This window comes from Pyrgilauda ruficollis, unplaced genomic scaffold, assembly GCF_017590135.1.
Source record: "Pyrgilauda ruficollis isolate IOZ18807 unplaced genomic scaffold, ASM1759013v1 scaffold17, whole genome shotgun sequence".
NCBI lineage: Eukaryota > Metazoa > Chordata > Aves > Passeriformes > Passeridae > Pyrgilauda > Pyrgilauda ruficollis.
In genome coordinates, this window is record NW_024515875.1 from 6,265,188 (window position 1) to 6,286,772 (window position 21,585).

General features: G+C 38.2%; 1 protein-coding gene across 13 annotated transcripts in view; it reads right to left on the reverse strand.

The window, feature by feature from the left end:
• ZBTB20 (zinc finger and BTB domain containing 20) overlaps positions 1-21,585 on the reverse strand; it is a 474,871-nt gene that overhangs the window by 305,793 nt on the left and 147,493 nt on the right. For all 13 annotated transcript variants that reach the window (XM_041463801.1, XM_041463807.1, XM_041463806.1 and 10 more), the window contains one exon: positions 11,075-11,150. The gene's annotated coding sequence lies outside the window, so the exon portion shown is untranslated. The remainder of the gene's footprint in view (positions 1-11,074; positions 11,151-21,585) is intronic.

Here is a 21,585-nt window from a genome sequence, read left to right on the forward strand (position 1 = left end):
ACCTGGAATATTGTGTATAGTTCTGGTCACAGCATAAAAAGGGTAATAAAGCTGTTAGAGAGTGTCCAAAGCAGGGTAAAGAGGATGGAGAAGGGCCTTGAGGGGAGGCTGTATGAGGAGCAGCTGAAGTCACTTGGTGTGCTCAGCCTGGAGAAGAGGAGACTGAGGACAGACCTCACTGCAGTTACAGCTTCCTTGTCAGGGGGAGAGGAGGGGCAGGCACTGATCTCTTCTCTGTGCTGACCAGTGACTGAGAGAATGGCCTGAAGTTTTGTCAGGGGAGATTTAGGCTGGATATCAGGAAAAGGTTCTTCCCCCAGAGGGTGCTTGGACACCGGAACAGGCTCCCCAGAGTGGTCACAGCACCAAGCCTGGCAGAGTTCAAGAGGCATTTGAGCAATGCTCTTAGGCACATGGTGTGGCTCTTGGGGTGTCTTGTGTAGGACCAGGAGTTGAACTTGATGATCCTTGCGGATCCTTTCTAATTCAGCACAGCCTATGATTCTATGATTACTTTTGCTAGTGAGCTACTAGGCCTTTTGAGGCATTTTAAAGCTATAAGTAAAGGGAGAAAATTTGACTTCTTATTTCCTTTTGAAGTCAGGATTCAAAAAGAAGTGATACTGAACCTTTTCACGTAATTAAAAAGCCAAAAATAAATTTGTTTTGAAAGTTCTGTGTATTAGAATTTCCAAGTAAGCCCTTTCATTTTTTGCTACTTCTGTATTTGCATTATTGCACATCACTGTAGAAAAACTAGCAGTGCTTCGTGCAATGAAAAAAGTCACTAAGCATTAGCTTAGTTCGTACTGAACCTTCACCTTTCAGAAATCTAGGTGCCTCTTGCCATCTAACAAACAGATTGACGTGCAATAAGATATGCATTACTACTTACTTGTCACAAAATTAAGCAAAAAATAATAAAACCACACAAAAAAATCAATACTATTATTTCCTCCTTACATTTTTAATTGCTATAATTTTGCTTTTGTTGAAACAGTCATTTCCAAAGAAAAATTATATGTCTGATTAATGTGACTAGACATAAAATAAATGTACATTTGCCCCTGTTTAATTTCACATTTTGCTGGCTCATTGTTCAAGGCATTTCTATTTGTACAGGACCTAGAGGTGAAATAAGAGCGTCTGTGCTACACCAAGTCCTGAGGCATGGGCTATGTTCAGAAGTTATTGTGGTGATATGTTACCTTTTTTCCCATAAAAACTTCACTTTGACAAGATAATTGGGATTGTAGTTATGAACTAGGGAGAGCTGGGAGAAGAGGGGACAAAATTTCTTTTCATCTCTCCTGGTCTAGGTCTACTGGGCAGAAGAAAGCACATTTTAATTTGGACTGGTACACTGAACAGCCACTATATGCCACTATATGTGATGCCTGTTTCTATAATTTGTGTTTGGTAAGATTTGCACTAGGATTGCTTCTTACACTTCTGACTATTTCTTGCCCTCCACACCAGTAATGTCTTACTAGAACCCAAATGTCCTAATGACACGGCCATTAAGAATTAAGTGGGGAGGCATTATAAAATAGGGCTATATTGGCAAAGTGATGAAAGAAAACAAAACCTGACCTTCCAAGCACTGAAACTGGTGAAAATCCCACTAAATAAATGGAGTCCCTATTTAAAGGGCAACAGTACTGCCCCCACTGCTATCCATTTAGCACATGAATCTGTGCTACACTTGCAAATACACAGAATATTTGACCTAGCTTTAAGTATAGGGAGAAGACTGAGATTTCAAAAGTGCAGAACAGGCTCCATTATCTCTTTCTATATTTAAAGAAACACAGGACAAATGCAGACTGGGTTCTGAAAACTCTCAACACTGAGCAAGATCAGCACAGGAGTTTCCACTTGCATTTCAGTGATGAAGAGGAATAAAAAGGCCAAACTGGGACAGAGACTGGGACTTTTATATCTGGATTCAGGGCAAGCAAGAGCCCAGCCCCAGTTCAGTGAAGAAGCGATTCGTCTGTGAAATTTGCCAGTTCCTCATCAACTCCACATACTGAAGAACTGTTTCGTAAGTTAGGATTAAAATTGCGCTGGTAAAATGGGGGAAAGGGAATAATTTCTAACCAGTATAGTCTTGTAATCTTTCACAAAAGGACTCCACCTGAAAATAGCAATAAATCCAAAATAAACCTTAATTTAACCACTACTGGGCACAAACATGCATGTGAAAATGTTATGTCACTTTGGTATTAAAACAGGATAAATCTAGCTGTTTCAAGAAAAAAAAAAGGCTCACTAAAGAAAGCAGGGTATATTTATTTTCCCACTTATGTTACCAAAAAGTAAGACCTTTTCCTTTCCATCAGTTAAGGAAAGTTCTGTATTTCCAGCAGGACATCAGCCAGAGCAGTTGATGTCTGCCCCTCACCTGGGGTAGGACTTTTGGAGAGGGAGAAAAGATGAATGCATAAATGCATCAGGCAGACCATAACCCAACCCAAGTAAAGGCCCAGCCCAAGCATACATGTTTGCATTGATGTTTTATGCAATGACTCCTTCTCCACTGAAAGGAATGTGGAAGAATCCCAGGGACTTTTTTTGGGGCCAGGATTTCCCTCTGTATCTATAAAAGAAGTGATCAGAAAATGGCAGCACTTCCTCCAGAAATGGTGTGCAGAGATCTGGCAGGGATCACAGCTGAGAATTATGTTTACAGAACCTCTCTGAGCACTACAAAGAACACTGGATTTGTCACATTGTTTACCTGTAGCCCTGAATTCCTCCCAGTTCCACAGCCCTGAGCTGCCAGCTCTAGGAAGCAGCAGAGGGTAATTACGAAGTCCTATCCCATTCAGATGGTGAGACCAAGTACTGGCAGCAGTAGAAGTGAGACTTAAATGTTTCATAACATGGACATTCAGGCTTCCTACCATGTCAGCAAAGAAAAAAGGAGAAAAACCTACTATCCCTTCCAAACTTCCACCAGTGTACCCATGATTAATCACAACACAGCTTTGAGAATTAGTTCAGCATTAAATAAAGAAATTCTATTTAGTTCTACAGTATTTTTCTTTCACAAGAAATAGAATAAGGAACTTAAAAAATATCTACTATATGGTATGGATACATTCTAAACATTATGACAGAGAAAGTGTGAGAGATTTTTAGAAATTAAATGCTTTTAAATGTAATTAAGTCATAATGAAGACCATCACATAGAAAACTGTGCCACTGACAGTCTGACAATGCAGGGACATGAGAATTGTTTTCCACCATTCTAAGGCACAGGAAAATTCTGGCTATCTCATGTTAATGAAAGGCAAATTCTATAAGGGGATGGAAAATGCATTCATAAAAAAAGTAAAATGTCCCTAGCACATTTGGAATTCTCTAGGACACAAATGGTTTGCAGTAAGGAGGTGACCATGACTAGTATCCTGAAGAAAATAAGTCTTTGCTAGACATCTAGAACTAATATCTGATTGTTCTCTTCAGTGCCATTCTGGAGCCATGACTATCAGCACGTAGACACAAGAACACCACAGCATAATAAATACTGCTAAAGAGACCAAGAGTTTGCCATGATAAATGTGATCTTGAATGGCAAGCGTGATCAGAGGAAGGGCAGATGTAGTTGTAAAAGAGCAGTATTTTCTAAGTCACACACACACACACACACACACACAGAGAAGCTGAGAAGTAGTAATACACCAATTTCTGACACAGGAAGAAATCACAAAGGGGATCGTTTCTGGTGTGATGTCACATGGCCAAGAGGCACCAAGACAAATTAAACAGCACTGAAGTCCTGGCAAAAGTAAAAAGAATAATCCTTTCCTTCCTGCAGGATCGAAACAGTTATAAGGAATCAAAACTTATACATTCAGGTGCCATCCATGAGCATCACTACCTAAAGCAAACTTGCCTATTGACTCAGGGATTTTTCACTTCTAAACATGCTACACTTCCAGTCGAGTTGATAGACTAATTTAATTCTATACCTACTTGATCACCTGGTTCCTGGTCCCTCAGCATCCTCTCTCAGCATTCCTCAGGCTTTTGTGATGCCCTGACTACAAGAATTTCCCTCTGGTTGCTAGCAACAAGCAGGCTAAAGCTGTCAGTAAGACACTAAATTCACCCCAAAGGATGATCATTTTAGAGCTTTTTGCTTCAGGAATCCAGTATCACTTGTTCTGGGGAAGTGACAGCCAGTCAGACATAAGAAGGTTAGTCGTGTATTAAAACAGGGCAACAGGCATGACAAAACAGATTATCCTCTTCACTTGAAACCCTAATGAATGGAAAAAGGAACTGGGAAGAAATGAGAATTCATCTGTCTCTGACTCCGATTTTTCCATTGATGGTCTGATCTTACAAACTCTATACATAGGAACTGTGGCACTATACCCCACCAAAATGCACTGGGGCTGCATGATCAAAATCTAATCTGGTTTGTATTCAGAGAGGAGATGCAGTGATCTGGTGCACAACTGCTATCATTGCTGTTGAGAAATATACACCTTATTTCTTGAAAAGTTTCTGCTGGTAAGAGTCACATGATTCTTGATTAATTGCTGCAAATCTTAGAAGAAATGAGATAATACTCTTCCATTCTACAAAAGATTTTAATTATTCAAAATTTCAATAAGAATACTGCATGAACTAGAATGAAATTTCTAAGGAAATATGATGAAAAAAATCTGCCAAAGAAAGCAACAGGTTCAAAAAATTGTTAATGCAGGTTTTGACTCAGAGATGCCTTCAGTTATTGTTGACACCAAAACATTTTGCACAGTAAAATACTTCCTTTTGGTTATTATTTAAAAATAAACAAATAAAACAAATATTCTGATCTCTTTCATGCCAGTGGAAACTGTTAAAAACAACAGACCAATTTTGGCACAACAGATTAAAATCTCTTCCTAACCTATTATCTAGATACTTCAGGGGCAATGGCAGGAAAGAGTGCAGTACGAATGAGATCCTCTATAGTAAAATTCAGAGCTAGACAATTTAGCCTAGTGAAGAAAACAGACCACAAAATTTGGGTAACTAACATTCATGCGACTGCCCTACATCAGACTTTGGAATTTGAAATGATTCAGCGAGAGTGTCCTCAGGGACACTGATGTAAATATGGAGTAACCGCAATGCCTTTCTCTGGAGGCCCTCCCATTATACACTGGTTTAGCTAAACAATTTCATTTCGGATAGAACAAAATAGGAGTACTTTGGAAAAGGCCAGGTCTGTGTTGCTTTTTTTCCTTTCATAGTTTATCTAATACATCTCTGATCTGAGATAACATTCCTTGCTCAATAATATTTAATCTTTATTTTACCTTGAAGTAGAGTAGCAAATGCTTTGATAAATGGAGTGAAAGATTTTCCACTTTCACCATAACATCTTCAGGTGCTGAAGTGTTGAAGTGTTTTACTGCAACTTGCTACAGCAGCGCTACACAGGGAATCAATGCTTATATTCCCATGCCTTTTTAACATGAGTGAATCACAGCCCATACTCCCTTATATACTAAAACAACCACACACCAGAGAGCCATTTTCCTATCCTCATCTAGTGTGGCCACTATTCTGCAAAAACAAGAACTTCCATCTATGAAAAATGTCATGATTCTACCCATTTGTACACTACAGCTGATACCCCTAACCTCCAGACCTAAAACATACAAACAAAGCCCCACACAACCCTTCCACCTCCCAAAAAATCCCTTAAACATTTGCACTAAAACAAAAATAAAAATAACTCACGAGAGATTTAATAAAAAATAATTCCCAACTCCTTTTCTGTGCTAAGTTGTAAATGAGACTGATTAAAACCAACCTGAGAACTAAGAAAATTTTCTTTATTCTTGGCCAACTGCATTTTGAGATTTGCAGTTTCATTAAGTGAAAACATCTTTCTAGGATGTTTGCATGAAAATTCAGAAAACAGAGGCAATCATAAGAAAAGAGAGACAATTACAAAGCTCCTAATCTCCTGAGACATTTACCTTTTTGTAGCAGGCTTTACTCCAGCCTCATTACATATTTGCTCTGATCATCAATCCTATTTGCAACTTTCAACTGTCTCCATGTGCTTTATCAGAGGAGCTTGTATCAGGCAATACCTGGAGTGTCTCCATTAATCCAAATTTTAAAAACCAGTAACTGAAACAAATCAGTATTTGTGCACTGACTGGAAAGAAACCCTTGCAGACTCACCACGACTGAAAATGTCTTTCTGTGTCTATATGACTCCCTCCTCTATCCTTCTCTAAAAAAAGAAGGGTCAAAGCAAAATGCTGGCAGCTCAATGAAATCTTTGAAGACACAGTGTGCTTTCCAGTTATGAGAGGATGGAAAAATGAGAACCCTGGAGATCTTTTGGGAACATTAGGCTTTATTAATCAGGAATGTACTTGCCACATACCAACATTCCCAAACGGTACACTGAACCAGATAAATGCCAGGGAGTAACAGAACCCATCCAGCTTGGTTTTCTGTCTTGTGGGAAGTTCCAGCACGCTCTGGGAGGTAGTTTTCCAAGCCATTCCTTAAAAAAAAAACCCTCCCCTGCTTCCATAGTACCTATAGGTTATGTGTTCCAGCACTTTACAACCCCTACAGGCAGAACATGGCTCCTAATATCTAACTTGGTAATTTTCACTGCTCATTGAACTGATTTCTTTAGGTCTTTCTCCCAATGGACATGAAGAACAATTAATCACTGTGCTCTTGATTATAAATTTTCACTCAATGGATTTTTATTTTTTTTAGTAGATTCTCGTTAAGGTACAACAAAATCAACACTTTCAGAAGTATATAATGCCAGGTAGGGCTCCTACACATCCTCTTGCCCCTGGGCCAGATAACAATCAACCAGTTTCTGCTTTCTTCACAATTTTAAGGCTAGGACAATTTCTGCCTTGACAAACATTTTTGACCTCTCCACATTTCCACTGGGGTTTCACAGGTAGAAATCAGGGCAGAATTTATCCCCATGAGTTTCTGGATTAATGCCTTGGTAAAGGAAGGGGAAAAGGCAAAATTAATTCTCTTTGTTAGTGCTAATGCTATTCCTCAGGGATAGTTGGCCCCAAGACATTCATCTTTGTTCAAAGCAAGCACACTTCCATACTCATTTCACATTTGCAGCACAGCTTCTACAAGCCAATATCTGCATAAAAAAAAAAAAAAAAAAAAAAAAGGCTTAAACTCACGAGAGTCTGCATTCTGTTGGAGGACCAGGAACTGAGAATAGACTCAAAGCCCATCTTAGCCCACCTGAAATTCTAGCTAAAACATCAAGTTATAGGAGGAAAGGTCAGGTCCCAGATCCATCAAGAATCATGAGGATTCTTGCACTGAAAAGAGCATGGTAGTGCATGTAGTGCTCGTTTGTTGCTTCAAAACTCTTCCTTCATCTAAAAGCAGAGCTGTGATGGACGAAGGCCTTCCCAGCCCTGACATCCTGACGCTACACATGCAGCCTGCACTCTGGGATGCCAGCTCACTGTGTCACATTGGCTTGGGTTCTGCCCCTTCCTTTCCTTATGCCTGCAAGCTCAATTGAACTTATGAAAATTCAAACTGTCTTCTGTCTGTTTCATACATCATCAGCAAACAATCACTAGACAAAATGAATTTGCTCTCTGTAATTTGGAGTTTACACAAATGCCTCTGCTGTATAATGCAAAAAAGAAAAAAAGGAATAAAGTTTGGTATGCAAGGTTAACTCAGCATGGAGCAAAGTAGCAAAGAAACAGAGGGAGAACACAAACAATAAAATACTCAAAAGTGGGGAGAGTGACATGAGAAATACTTCTGTAAATTGGAGTTGGTCTTGCTACTTTTGAGTGATGGAATTAAACAAAGGCACAAGCGAGTTGTGAAAGATCACCCCCAAGAGTGCCTGTATCACCATTCCTCATGATTTGTCTACACAACATATTTATTTATAATAACAATGGTTACTATTTATCTCCTAAGAGCTCTGCAAACACAAATTCACAAATTCAATAATGTTCACATAGCTGTATCATTTGAACCAGATTGAAAGAGTGATCTGCTGAACAAGGCACAGTGAGGTTAAATGACTTGTCCAATGCCACTCATTATCCATAATGAGTATTAGTATCCACTCAGTATCCATAAAGATTAGAACACCAGATCTCTTGGTCACTGATCAGATCAGGCTGTGTAAAGCTGAATTCTTGACAAACCAACCTCTTTTTTAACAAAAATAACATTGCCCTTATTGCCCTCAGCCCATGGCAACATAACTAAAACTATTGCTTTGAAAGCACATACTTTTCTTTCACACACAATATGTGTGCTGTCATTGTCTCATTCCAAAATTATGCAGACACTGAGTGTGAGCAGAGGTGTCTCCTCATGCTTGACTTAATCCTATTTGGGGTTAGTTGCAAACAGCAAAGTACTAAACCACATCCTTAAAGTTAAGCATTTGATTAGTCCCATTGACCTCAAAAGGTCTGCTTGCCTATCAACCCAGATGATTTCAGTTCAGAGAACCCAACACAGCAAGAATCCAGCCCACAAACCTTTTGCATTAGGAGAATATCTGTACCATATTCAGCAAGGGGAGTTTTTCATGCAGCTGTCTGACAGACGTTCAGGTGATGTGTATCAATGCTTCTTCTAATGCCACGTACCAAGTATTTTTTATTAGACAAAATTTGGCTCATCTCATATTAATCATTCACTTTAGGGACATCCCTACATTAAAGCAAGATTTCCACCCTTTAATTAAGGAAATAAATAACAAAACTACCAGGATATGGCTTGCCTTTTCTCTTTGCTGTTTTTGGGTTAATACAGGAAAGCGCAAATAACAGGTTCACCTTTTTAAGGATCTTACAACTAGAAACACCTGATTACAGGAACCAGCGGAAACAAAAGAAATCCTTAAAGCATACTTCCCTCTATAAAAAGTGTCACTATTTTTATTGTGCCAAGCAACTATTTACACGGACAAAAGGTATAGCAAGAACCACATCCTCATTTTACAGGAGATATGTGCTTATGTAAAACTTTCCTCACCATGTTCTTCTGCATTCCAGAAGGCAGGCTATGCCAAGGCTACAGAACTTAAAAGCAGCTACAAGCTTAAAAGTGGGGGTGTTAATGAGTTTTGTTGTTGTTGTTGTTGTTGTCATTTCTTTTGTTTGTTTCTGGGTTTTTTTTAGCTATTAGGACAAGAAACTCAAGGATTAAAAATATGGGCCTTTACTTCATGGAATGGAAAGAAGACCTAGGCAGAACAGTCTTAGGAGTCATGATCCCACACTCCATTCCCACTTTGACCACTGATTTATTTGGACCTTGAGAAAGCTGCTCAACATCTCTGTGTGAATGCACTTGACACTCTTGATAAAAAAAGGAAACCAAAAATATTTCCTGAACATGAGTTTTACACTTGTGTATTCATTTTCCCTTCAAAATCTAGAGCCTCATATAACTAAAAAAAGGTTATCCCAGCCAGCACCAATTGATACTCTTATTTTGTCTTGGGCTCTCCATGCAAGACTTAGTGACCATCTGGATCCTAAGGATCATCCTGGATTCAAAGAACTTGCCTTAATTCACTCTTACACTGCTGCTGCATTTTGGAAAGAGAATTACTCCTGCTTTCCAACAAAAATTTTCCTGGTTGTTCACACTAAATTGCAAGACAAGCATGACATTTGCTACTCACAGATTCAGAAGAGTTCCCCCATTTTTCCCTGAACACCTCCCTTTAAATTGCTGCTGGACCCAGGAAATCCATGACTGTTCTCAACTCGGCTCACCAGTGTAATTGCAAGGTTAACCTCTGGTGGCCAGGGAAGCTGCTCACATTCAGCAATGAAGAGCAGAAAATGTTAAATACCATTCACTGGCCACAGCCTGCAGTTAATACACAATATTTAAACAACACAATGGCATGGCCCTTGCCAGTAATGTAAAAACACAGTGGAGTAGAGCCAGAATGGCACAATCTGCCTGTCTGAGTCATGCTTGGCGCTGTGTGCTGGAGGGAAAGGCTTTAGCTGCCCACAGTGTAACTGTACCCTCCAGCTAGTTTACAATAAAACATTAAAATATATTAAAAAAAGGGGCTGAGGGGTGTGGTGTTAAAGGCATGATAAATCCCCTCTAATAGTTAAAATATTTTAAAACTGAAGTATGAAAGTACCACTTTGGAAGAAGGCTCTGGATTTCATTAGAGACTGCACATTTTGATCTTAAACAAGAAAACAAACTGACTTTGCTTTGTAATATTCCACAGCTTTGTACTGTTCAACTGAAATCGATCTTTTTCCTTCTTTCTAAAAGCTTCCGGATTTTTTTCATCTATTATTTCATTTAATTAAGAGTATCTGAATCTGCTATATTTTCAAATCTTCTTTTGCATGTCTGTTGTTAAGTCACTGAAGTTCCAAATCTTAATTATTAACCCAAATACATTCAATAAACAGATTCTAAATAACAGTAGACTTAGAGTGATGTGCAATCTGACTTGCATTTATGGAATAACTATGCTCTTAGAAAAATACTCCTTTCTTCCTGAGACATAGATGTTATTTTGACTGTTTTGTTGTGTCACAGGAGAGATGAATTAGGCATTTCTGCCTTCATCTGCACCCTAAAGCAGCTGAAGTCCCCTGTGATGTCATCAGAAAGTTGTTTGTTTTTTTCTCATACAAAGGAGAAGAATTTGTTATGACATCATGAGAAGAGAATAAACTGTATTTTGTGCTATAAGGAATCTTCTGCTACTTTCTGTTATGTCTGCAGCAACGTGCAGAAATCCTCTCTGACAAAGCGACAGCAACTGTAAGTCAACAGAGATGCACAGTATTCCTAATACCATTCAAAACAAAGCAGGAAAGAATGATCTATTCAGTGCTCTGAAATTAAAGATCTGCAAGATGTAAGTTCCTTTTTAATTTTTAAATAAAACATCCTTTGAACTTCTAAATCCCATTCAAGGGGATTCTGACCTTTATCCAAGACCAGCTACTGTGCTAACACTTTGGATGCATATAGAGGAAAAATACGGACAAAAGGTACCGGAAAAGCTTTTACTTACAGGAATGCAGTGTGGCTTAATCTTTTTGTTTTTAAGGTGCAGTGATTTCAGCATCTACAATGTAACTTCAGGCAGTCTGAAAAGAAACAGGTTAAAATCTCTTTCAGTTATAATTGGTATTTCAGATTTAATTAAAAATTAAACTTTCATAATGTTTCACCATCCAAAGCAATGCATTATCAGTCAAGCGTAGCCTTTTTTTTTTTTTTTGTTAAAAGAAGCTCTTCCCAGAGTAGTTTGCAATGAAAGAAAAAGGGAAAAAAAGCAATTGAGAGTAGAAAAATATATTTCTTCAGCAAAAGATCTCTGAATAATTTGGAAGGAAGCCTTCTGCCACTTAATTTTAACAATCAACCTTATACTAATTAAAAAAAAAAAACAACCACAATTAAAAAAGACAGAAAAACACCACCACATACCAAAGACTGTGAGGATAAAAATGTTAATTTCAGCAAAACAAGGACATTGCTAGGACCAGAACATACGCACCAAAAGGGAAAATATGGTTTTACATAATGCCAGCCAACAACATTTTTTACAAATTCGTTCTACAGCATGCAGCACTTTCAGACTGTTGCATGGAGAAGCAGAGGAAGACAAGTTCAAAAAGAGTAAAGCTGTTTTTAAAGTGTACAAGGCAAAAAGTCCCTTGCAACCCTTTGTTAAGGGATATGAAATAGCTCATCTATAAAACTGCGTGGTTTCTTATCATGTAAAATAAATGTCACATTACTGTGCAAAACAGATGATTAAGAAGTGATAGCTGCAGACACAGCATTCGAACAGATGCAAAAAAATATTTTTTTTCAAAATGCAGTTGAAATAGTTAGAATGACAATAAAACTCCAGGGGTTGTACCATAAATATGAGTTTAAATGTAAGACTGGATTTTGAAACCTGTGGTTTTAATTATATCTAATTATAAAGGCTCGAAAACCAGGAGAAACGAGAAAAACAAAAAATATTAATAATAAATTAAAACAATTTTGCAATAAGTTGTCAGGATTTGGCCTCGTAATAACAAACCATACAGCAGTATACACAGACACATACAATGTACCAATGACTCATTAAAGGAACAAATCAAAACTTCATTAAATTTTATTTTTAAAAGGTGACAGCAGAACTTGCCTAATTTACCCCATTCAAAGTCAAAGCTATTCTCCTTACCAGCAGCACACTCAAAGAGATGGTCAAATAAATCCCAGATGCAAATCTAATACTGTTTTTAAATGTACCACAGGCTGGGAGCAATTCCTAAGTGTAATTTTACTTTGTTCTCCCATAAGTAAAAATACAATTCCTCAGATGTCAGTGTTATATGAGGCTTCTCAATCCATCCTTATGGATCTTTAAAATAAAATGCACCATACCAGACAAAATACTGTCACACAAACATGTTCATACACACACCAATACCACAAACAAAAATGAGCTCACAAACTTCTCTGTAGGTTTAAGTTTTCCAGTCTGTCAAGGTCAGAGCTATTGAAGAGCAGGAGGCAAAACAGAAAGCACAGACGGGGACAGAACAGAAAGAACCAGAAACAATTCTTGAGCATTTGAATGAATGAGAGACCCCTGACAGAGGCACTAGGATGATGCTGCCACAAGATAACCTTTATAGTTTTGGATGAAATTTTTCCTGAAAGAACCACCTGACACGCATGTTCCTCTGCTCCTCTTCCTTTAGACAACCTTATATCAAGCAACTTTCCTTCTTTCTCCTGATTGACATCTAATAAGGTAGACAAACAGTGAAGAAATCCAGGCAAAAAATTGGTAAGTCATCAGCAGCAGGCAACAGCACAAGTGCCACATACGGGATAACAGTTTCAGCCTCTGAACTTCCATTTCTTTCACTTTCTTCCCCTTCCAAATTTACCCCTTTTCTAACATCTTCAGGACTGTAATGCTGGCTTGCTGGCAGGGAAGGAGAGGGGCAGCAGTATTTAAAATCCAAAGCTATTTCTTCTAATGAATGCAATGAAAAACTGACCTCAGCTGAGAAAACAAAGAGCATTCACTGAGGGTGAAATGTATTCCTGTGTAGAGAGCCAGTATAGAGACTGCACCACTGAAGCCCTATTCCAATGACCTAAATAGGAATAAATTGGTGCATGGACTTCACCACAGTGAATTTTGTCCAAAATTTTCATTTTTTTTTTTTTTAGAGAATGGGTGTCTCCTTGATAATATTAAGGAACTTGTCTTCAACAACCAGGTGATGAGGGAAAGGGAGGGCACTGGCAGACAAATGGACACACACAAACAAAAAAATAAGCCCTTTACCTTGAAGAGAATATTCAAATATACTCATGGGCCAGATAAGAAACCTCAATCCAATTTCAGAATCTAAACAATTACTTAGGATATGGCCCAGAATAATTATGTCACAGAAATGAAAAAGGAAACTCAACTGTACAGGTACCTCATCTAGCAACAAATATACAAACTCTGGAATTGGAACCAGTATAGACACACCAGCACAATGCTCTGTTCATGGTCACTGGCAAAACAAAAGAGCAAATCTTATTAACACAGATATGGCACTACTTTACTGCTTTTTTTTTTTTTTTTACGTGAATGCGCTTCAGTTGGTATTAACTCTATAAACAGCTTTACTTTTGTCACCTGTTCCTTGTCCTGAGTGGAGAGAATAAAAAAGAAAAAAAAAAAAACACTAATAGCAGTGCTTGAAAAATCCTCCGAAAAAGTTTGAATAGGAGCTCCTACTACGCTTTCAAAAATATGCTGGAATTTAGGTTATTTCCAGCTCTGCCTTCGAACTCATAGCCATTTGTGGCTCAAACCAGAGTCACAGGGCTGTTGATGGGAGAAACCTGGGGGGCTTTGTAATCTGGCAGAATGGGAGCAGAGGACAATCTACAGCATTGTGCTGGGATCAAGGGTTCCTCCCATTGCAGGAATGGACAACAGCAGATTGAAGGTTTCTTTGTCAAAATTGTAAATCTCCATCTGTTATTGGTTCACTGCAAAGATGAACACCCACTGAGATTTTTGTCTTCCTCATGGCATTCATCCTTCAAGTTTACTTTCTCAGAGAAGATGACACCCATTACAAATTTTAATTTCCAAACCATGGCTGTTTCAGCTAGAAAAGCATTTTAATCAGGAATAAGATGTATTTTTGGCTGCAAGTCACACACACCCCACATCCCCAAAAGTATCTGAACTATTTTTGTTCAGGTATGATAAAACCTGCCTTTGGGCGAAGACTAAGACTCCTTGAAATCTCACTTTCAACAAGTTAGAGAGACTCAACTGCATAAAAACTGCAATGCACAATCCACTCTAATGGTCACTTGGAAACAGGTACTGGATGCAATTTCTCCACAAGGGCCCTCAAACCTATTAAACATGTTGGATCTCTTAACAGCACAGTCCACCCCCCTCATTTATTCCTCCTGATAAGAGAGTTAGCAACAAGCACTTGAGAAGCCCAGCTGTGAAAGCACATGAGAAGCTGAACTTCTCAACCCACAGAAGAGTTGGTCTCTGTAACTGCACTTAGGATCTGACCTGGACTCCCAATGTTTAGGAGTTTAATGGGTAGTTCTGTTATAGTTAGGTGGGACCCAGCATCCTTCTAAATACCTCTTGAAGCTTTCCTCCTACGCAGGGGCGATGATGGTAATCAAGTTGGCTGCTGAAAACCATGATATTCCTTATTCCAACTGTTTTCTTGCACAAGCTGTCCCTAGATCCTGTTTATGTTCCCAAGGAACAGGAACAGTGACAGCATGCAGCTTTCATGAGGCCTTGCCCAAACAATTCTTTCTCTAAAGATACAGCTTTTTTTGTGAAGCAGCTCTGAAGCTGATATTTGCTGAGCATCTCTTGGAATACAGCTTGAAGACTTTACTTATGCCCTTTACAAGCTATTGTAGCATATAAGCTTCTCCCACTTCTTTTCAAGGTTCATAATGCTTTGATCTTCACAGCCTTACTGCTCCTGCTGAATGGTATCATCTCCCATGGCTCATATTATCTTTAGTGCATAAAATGATAATACCTGTTAAGAAGCAGGCTCTATCACATAATCACAACAGAGCCTTCACATTTATTCTGGTTTAACAGAGAAACTTACATCAATAAGTTTCATTGTGATGGGTGTTTCAGTGCAGTGACAAACTGGGCAGATAAAGGAAATGTGGTGGATATAATTTGTTTGGATTCTAGCAAGGCCTTTGACACCGTACCACACAGGAAGCTCGCAGAGGCACCAGAGAATTATGGTCTGAATACTGTTACAATAAGGTGGATAAAAACTGCCTGAGAATAGGAAGCAATGAGTTATTAATCAATGGTATTACAAAAGAATAGAAAGAAGAATCTACTCTGATGCTGAGCAACAGGTGCTAGAATTATTATCACTATATAGATTCATTAAAGATGAGAAAAAGAATGTAAATATTGACAGCATCCAAAACAGACGATTCAGAAAAAAGAAATTCATCAAATGTGAAAGGTATCAAAATTGTAAGATCCAAATAATGAAGATGTGCATGAACCAGAACAATGTGGTATTCAATGTATCTTAAAATGCAAAAAAGTTATCAAAAACCAATACAGAATTTTGTTTCAAACTCAGAAATAGAAGGTTTTCATTGTGTTTACTTGACTTCATCATGTTACTATGCACTGGTACAACCTAGCTGTGAAATTGGCCCCCTTGGAAAGCAAAATAAAATAATATATTTCAGTCGCTGTGGTAAGGGGCAATCATCTGGCCTATTTTCTTAGAATTTCAGTACTAATGATTAAAATTTTAATGTTTAGAGTAATCACATATAACATCCTGAAAGCCTTCTGTGGAAGCAAGGGACTCTTTTAGTTGTACTTCCTGAATTTCCACTGCCCTGCACAGCTAAAGCCATTTTGTTGCTGATTTCTGGTACAGGAGATGACATTGAGCTATGGTCACAGAGACCCTGTGGGTACTATCTCTCCACTTCCTTCACAGATCTGCCCCAAAAAAATTCAGCCTGACCCTTTCCTGTGAAAGGGCAAGATCCTGGATGAAAAGTAATGTACTTAGATGAAATTAAAAACCCCAGGGCAATGCACATAAATCTCATGGGACATATGGCAGACAAGGTCAAAGTGATAAACCTTTATTTGGAAGTCCAGCTATTCCAAAGTGTTGAGCAATTAAACATAGCAGTTGATTATTTCCAGGATAAACTCATCAGTGTCAGCAGGATGTGAAGTTCACTATATCCTGCCTCTTTCTCTTTCCTTGTGTGGAGAACACACCCCCAGCACCACAGCCTCTGCTTACTTGTGCCCCTTCAAGAATAAGGCCAAAATAACTTTTAATGCTCTTTCTTGAGACAGCAAGACTGAGTAAGCGAAAACTACACGTTTTCAACCGTAAGAAATTTAGGAAAGTTGTCACAACTCCTCCTCTTGACTCATGGTCATTGTCTTGACATGTGACATCAGGAGACTATACCTGGTAATCTCAATCACCTATGAAATCCATCATCTATTGTTTTGGGACCTTTGATCTTTCCAGTATTTCTTCTACCCTCACAGAGCAGCCCAAGCCCACCTCCTCTCCCCGACCAGCACCTGTTTTCCTCCATCTTCACAGTGAGAATCTGCCTTGTTCGCACTGCAAAGCTTCCACTTTCCTGTCCTGCTGCAGGCAGAGAAGGGAATAGATGAAGGTGTGACACTTCCTCCACAGGAGAAAGACACAGTGAGGGAAGTGTATTAGCAGAGAGGCATGAATTTGTGGGTCTCATGACAGAGAAGTGGAAAGAATCAGAGGTGCCAATATCCACTTCAGGTCTCTGGAGCAGCAAGTGCAAGTGTGGCTTCTGTGGCTCCAACAGACTTTAGAGGGACAGTAGGTCCATCACTGTTAAGCTACCCTTAGCAGAAGCCTTATCCCCACAGGCCTATCTTGGGAGGAACTTGGGATTCTGATGTGTAAGAAAGGGGCATGCTATCTTTTTAATAGTAAATAAAATTAATAAAAAGCAAAGTCAGGACTACAGGCTAAGTTTTGAGTTCATACAAGCAGGTGCATCACAAGTGGTATCAGGACTCTTCCAGATTACACAAGGACAGATTTTTTTCCACCATATGCAGAAGTACAAATCAACGCAGTCTTCTACCTCAGCACATTATTTATGCTTCTGCCAGAAGGCCATTAACCTGAAGCCCAAAACCAGCTACATCTTGCACAATGTCATGCACAAACCATGCCCAGAAGTTTCACATTATTTCAGTTTATGTAACTGCCATATTAAGCTCAAGGCCCAAGGAGGATACTGAACAATATCTTATTGTACAGGCTATTGAGATTCAATATTACAGGAACAATGCTACCAACCCCCTCCAATTTCATTCATCTCAGAAATCTTTGCAAATTTAATACCAGAGGACTTGGAGACCTTTGGACTGTACTGCAAATCTGCTGCTTGAACTTTTAATGTAACATTGATGCAAGCTCTCAAATATCTCCCAATAAAGTCCATATATGTAATTCTTGTTTAATTAGACATCATCCTACAAGAAGAGAAATTCAAACCCAGCTGGAACTATATACAAGTTCAGGGAAGTTCAGCTCCTGCACTGTGATTTGGCAAAGCTCTATTGTAATTTTTTCCCCAGAAACAATGCAGAAGAAAAAAGAAGAATATATCAGCAATGATTTGAACTGATCACTGTGTCAGAACAGGAAATAATATCTGGAAGAAAAAAGGAGAAAACAATCTTTCATTTACTTTCAATATTAGTAAAAACAATAAAAATATTTTTATACTGTCAGCCACATCCTGCAAAATCTAGGTAATAAAGCAACAGCATAATGCCTAGATAAGTTTAAAATGGATTTTTGAAAAGAATGGCTACTATTTTCTGAAGACAAAGTATATTTAAATACATTGCAGGACTGGATTCAGAGACCTCAGCATCCTGTTGGCATCGTCCATTACAAATTATATTTGTAGTTATTCCAGGGACCTTGAGATATTGAGTGCACACACTTAAATCTATGTAATATTTGTCTTTGCTTCAAATACTTAAGATACATGGTATGAGCTCAGGTTCGTACAGCTTCTGCAACAATTGAATTGCTCAAAGTTCCAAGACTAAAATTCACTCTGGCTCCATTTGCCCTACAAAAAACCAAAAACACACCTAACATACAACAGAATGTTATTATTAGCAAAAAAAAAGTTTGGGTATTCAACTTGTTCCAAAATCTATGTCTAAAAAGATGACATCAAATGTATCCTTCTGGTGGTCACCCAAACTACAGAATTAAAACTGGTACATAATTTCTTAGCAGTAAAAAAAATTCTAACAAAAACCCATGTACGGTAAAACACAAAATTAAGTTACATCATGTTAACACTAACACTGGGCAAAGTCTACAAGACCATATGGTAATTGCATTCCAGGTAAAGAAGACGAGAAGTTCAGATATGCAATTGGTAACTAAATTTCTAATAAAATAACAACTTCAGTCTTTTTCAAGTCTTTTCCAAAATACCAGAAGTGATTAGAACACATTGTGGACCAGTCACTTGCCAAGTTTCATGTTTGAAATCAAAGCTGTTTTAAAATTTCCTGAACAACAAAAAAAGCATTTTAAAACTGGTAACATTCAGTCATGGTGATATAAGCAAATACCAGCCAATCTGAATTTTGGAACATTCTTGATCTAAAGCCTTTATGTTGCAACGAAGCCCAGAAAAATATTTCAGGCCCAATTGCTGAGACAGTGAAAATAATATTCATAAATAAAAAAGGATCATTTACATATTATACAACTAAATTTTTATTTCTTCAATATGCCTTGAAAGTATTAAAAAGATAGATCCTTCAGGACCTTTGTTGTCATAACTGAGGTGCATCTACATTTACCACATTTACCAAATCTGAACCCCCCTGTAATTTGTATGGAAGAGCTATAACTCTTCTTTTTCCCTCCTCTGCACCTCCCACAGAAAGAACTCAGCACTCTTCAAGCATTTTCTCTACAAATAACTATAAAAAAAAAAGTGGGTCTATCAGGGAGGAACTGCTTAGTTTCTTTGCATGTGCTGAGGAACTCTTTCTGAATTAATGCAGGCCAGCACCATCTCATGCTCTGCTGCCCCTCTGCCCCATTAAACAATGCATAAGGAACAAAATCTGAACCTGTACCTTCCACAGTAAAAGCACTTGTGAAATACATGAAGCCTGCCAGGACACAAAACACCAACTGCTATTCCACTCTGTGCTACCTTTTTACAGATTGCTGGTATTTATTCTAATGTAAGCAAGCAAAAGAATTAAATATGATAAGAAGCCAAAATTTAGGGCAATAGTTTACAATAAAAAGAACATTCAAGAAGTCACATGTACCTATAAATTCTCATTACGCATCTGTGTGTACTAGTAGAGACTATTATATAAAATACCGTATTATTTAATGTCAAGTGAATGGAGGTTTGGTTTTAATTACATGTAGTCAACTGTCCCTGTAATCAGTTGGTACAATAACAGGGCAAAAATTTCCAAGCAAATTCAGCCTTTCCTCCTTGAATACCAAAATCCTTTGGAAACATGCTTTCCTTTCCATTAAGAGATTCAGTGATGCCAACAACAGATACATTACTCTCCCAACAGATCTGGAGATGCTGGAGCAGAACTCTGAAGTCCGGCTGCCAGATCTTCTGCTGTAGCCATCTGACACAAAACTCTCCCTCATGCATTTCTCTCTTTTAGCTGAAGTTTGTACTCTTTAACAATGCCCAATGACATTAATGTCTCTATATTTTCCGACTGACTGAGCTTCATATTTGGGCAAGAAAGAAACTTTTCATTTCCTGAGCAATAACTGAAACCAGCCTAGGGTTTTATGTAGTCAGTGATCTCCTCTCTGTTCTCATTGACTGGAAGTCTGCATTAAATATACTGCAATAATAACCAGTACAGTGGGGCCAGATGTTTACAGAAACAAATAAATGTATCTCTAATGTGAATTACAGGAGAAAACTTGTATTTTTCTTAGTTCTAAGCCACATTAACATTCCAAAGGAAGGAACTACTACACAGTAAATGCGTACAGAATTATGTCCTAGCTCCGCAAGCTACCATCTTACATAAGATGGTACCAAGGCCACTTAAACATATTAGCCTGTTAAATCTGCATCCCCTTGTTGTTCTTAAAATCCTAATGCAATGCTCCAGACTGCTATTTGTAGGACTTCTGAAGAGTCATGCATTACCAGCATTTCTCTCAAAGTAGGATGACAGTCCACATACCACTGGTGAGACTCTTGCTGATGGTCTGCAGAAAACTCATTGGTCACACTGCTCCGGCTCACCTTGTTTCCAGTTCCCAAACTTCATCTGAAAACAACTACACCAGCACCATCCCATGCCCCAGAAATACAAAATAACAAATCCCCTGCAAAACCAGCTAAAAGCGCATTAAAGATTTAATTTTGCACTGGAAGCAATCCCAGTTAGTTCCTGAATAGAAAACTACACAAGCTAACCTGGAGGGGAGAGAAGCCTCACTTCTGTGTATAAGAGGAGAATTGTCTCTCATTTCCTAGGATGTCTCCCACAATAAGATGTGTCCATATCAGGAAAAAAGAAAGAACCCTACCCTTAAGTTACTAAAAGTACAGTTTCAATCAGGAAGGGTTCTTAGCTTTGAGCTATCACTGTGCTAAAAATAGAAATATTCAGAAAACGCATTACTCTTGAAAATGATTTCACATACAATCTGTAAACATGTTGCCCTTTTAGGTAAAATGACAATTGCTTGAAAGCCAGAAGCCAGAAACATTAAAGTGGAAGGCATCTTCAGAGACAGTTTGCAACCCAAAAAATTGAAATCTGTGCCTTTTTTTTTTTTTTTTTTTGTTTGTTTTCTCTAAAAAAGAATCTGAAAGGAGTAAGTAGGGATGGGAGAAGAAGAAGACTGAAAAGAAACTTCTGCACTTTTGCTTCGGAAGTTTCTGCTTATGCACACACACACACACACATATATATATACACACACACACATATATATACAAGAGATGCAGGTGTTCTTTTCTTTTCATAACATTGTAGGCATCTCTGAGGGACAAGATTTGTAGCAATCCCAAATTTTGCCATGTTTTATGCAAATTTAATGTTTTCATTTTATCAGATATGGCTTATGAAAGAAAACTTAAAATTCATACAGTTCAGGTTACAAGTATAATGCTGTCATAGTTTCCTTTACTATTTTTTAAGGAATCCTTATTTTTGTTTTCTCTTATCCAGTCCCAATGCAGTTTGAATGCTACAATACTATTTTATTGGAAGGTATTGTGGACAACTTCTGGTTTGGTGGGTGCAGAACACTGGATGATTGTATCTAATATTAAACTTAAAGGTGCTAAGAAACAGAGTGATTTTTATTCTTCCAGCTGATCAAAATACTGTTTGTTAATATTCTAGATGCAAGTTTTTAAGCAATGCTTGGAAAAATATGGGATTGTTAACAA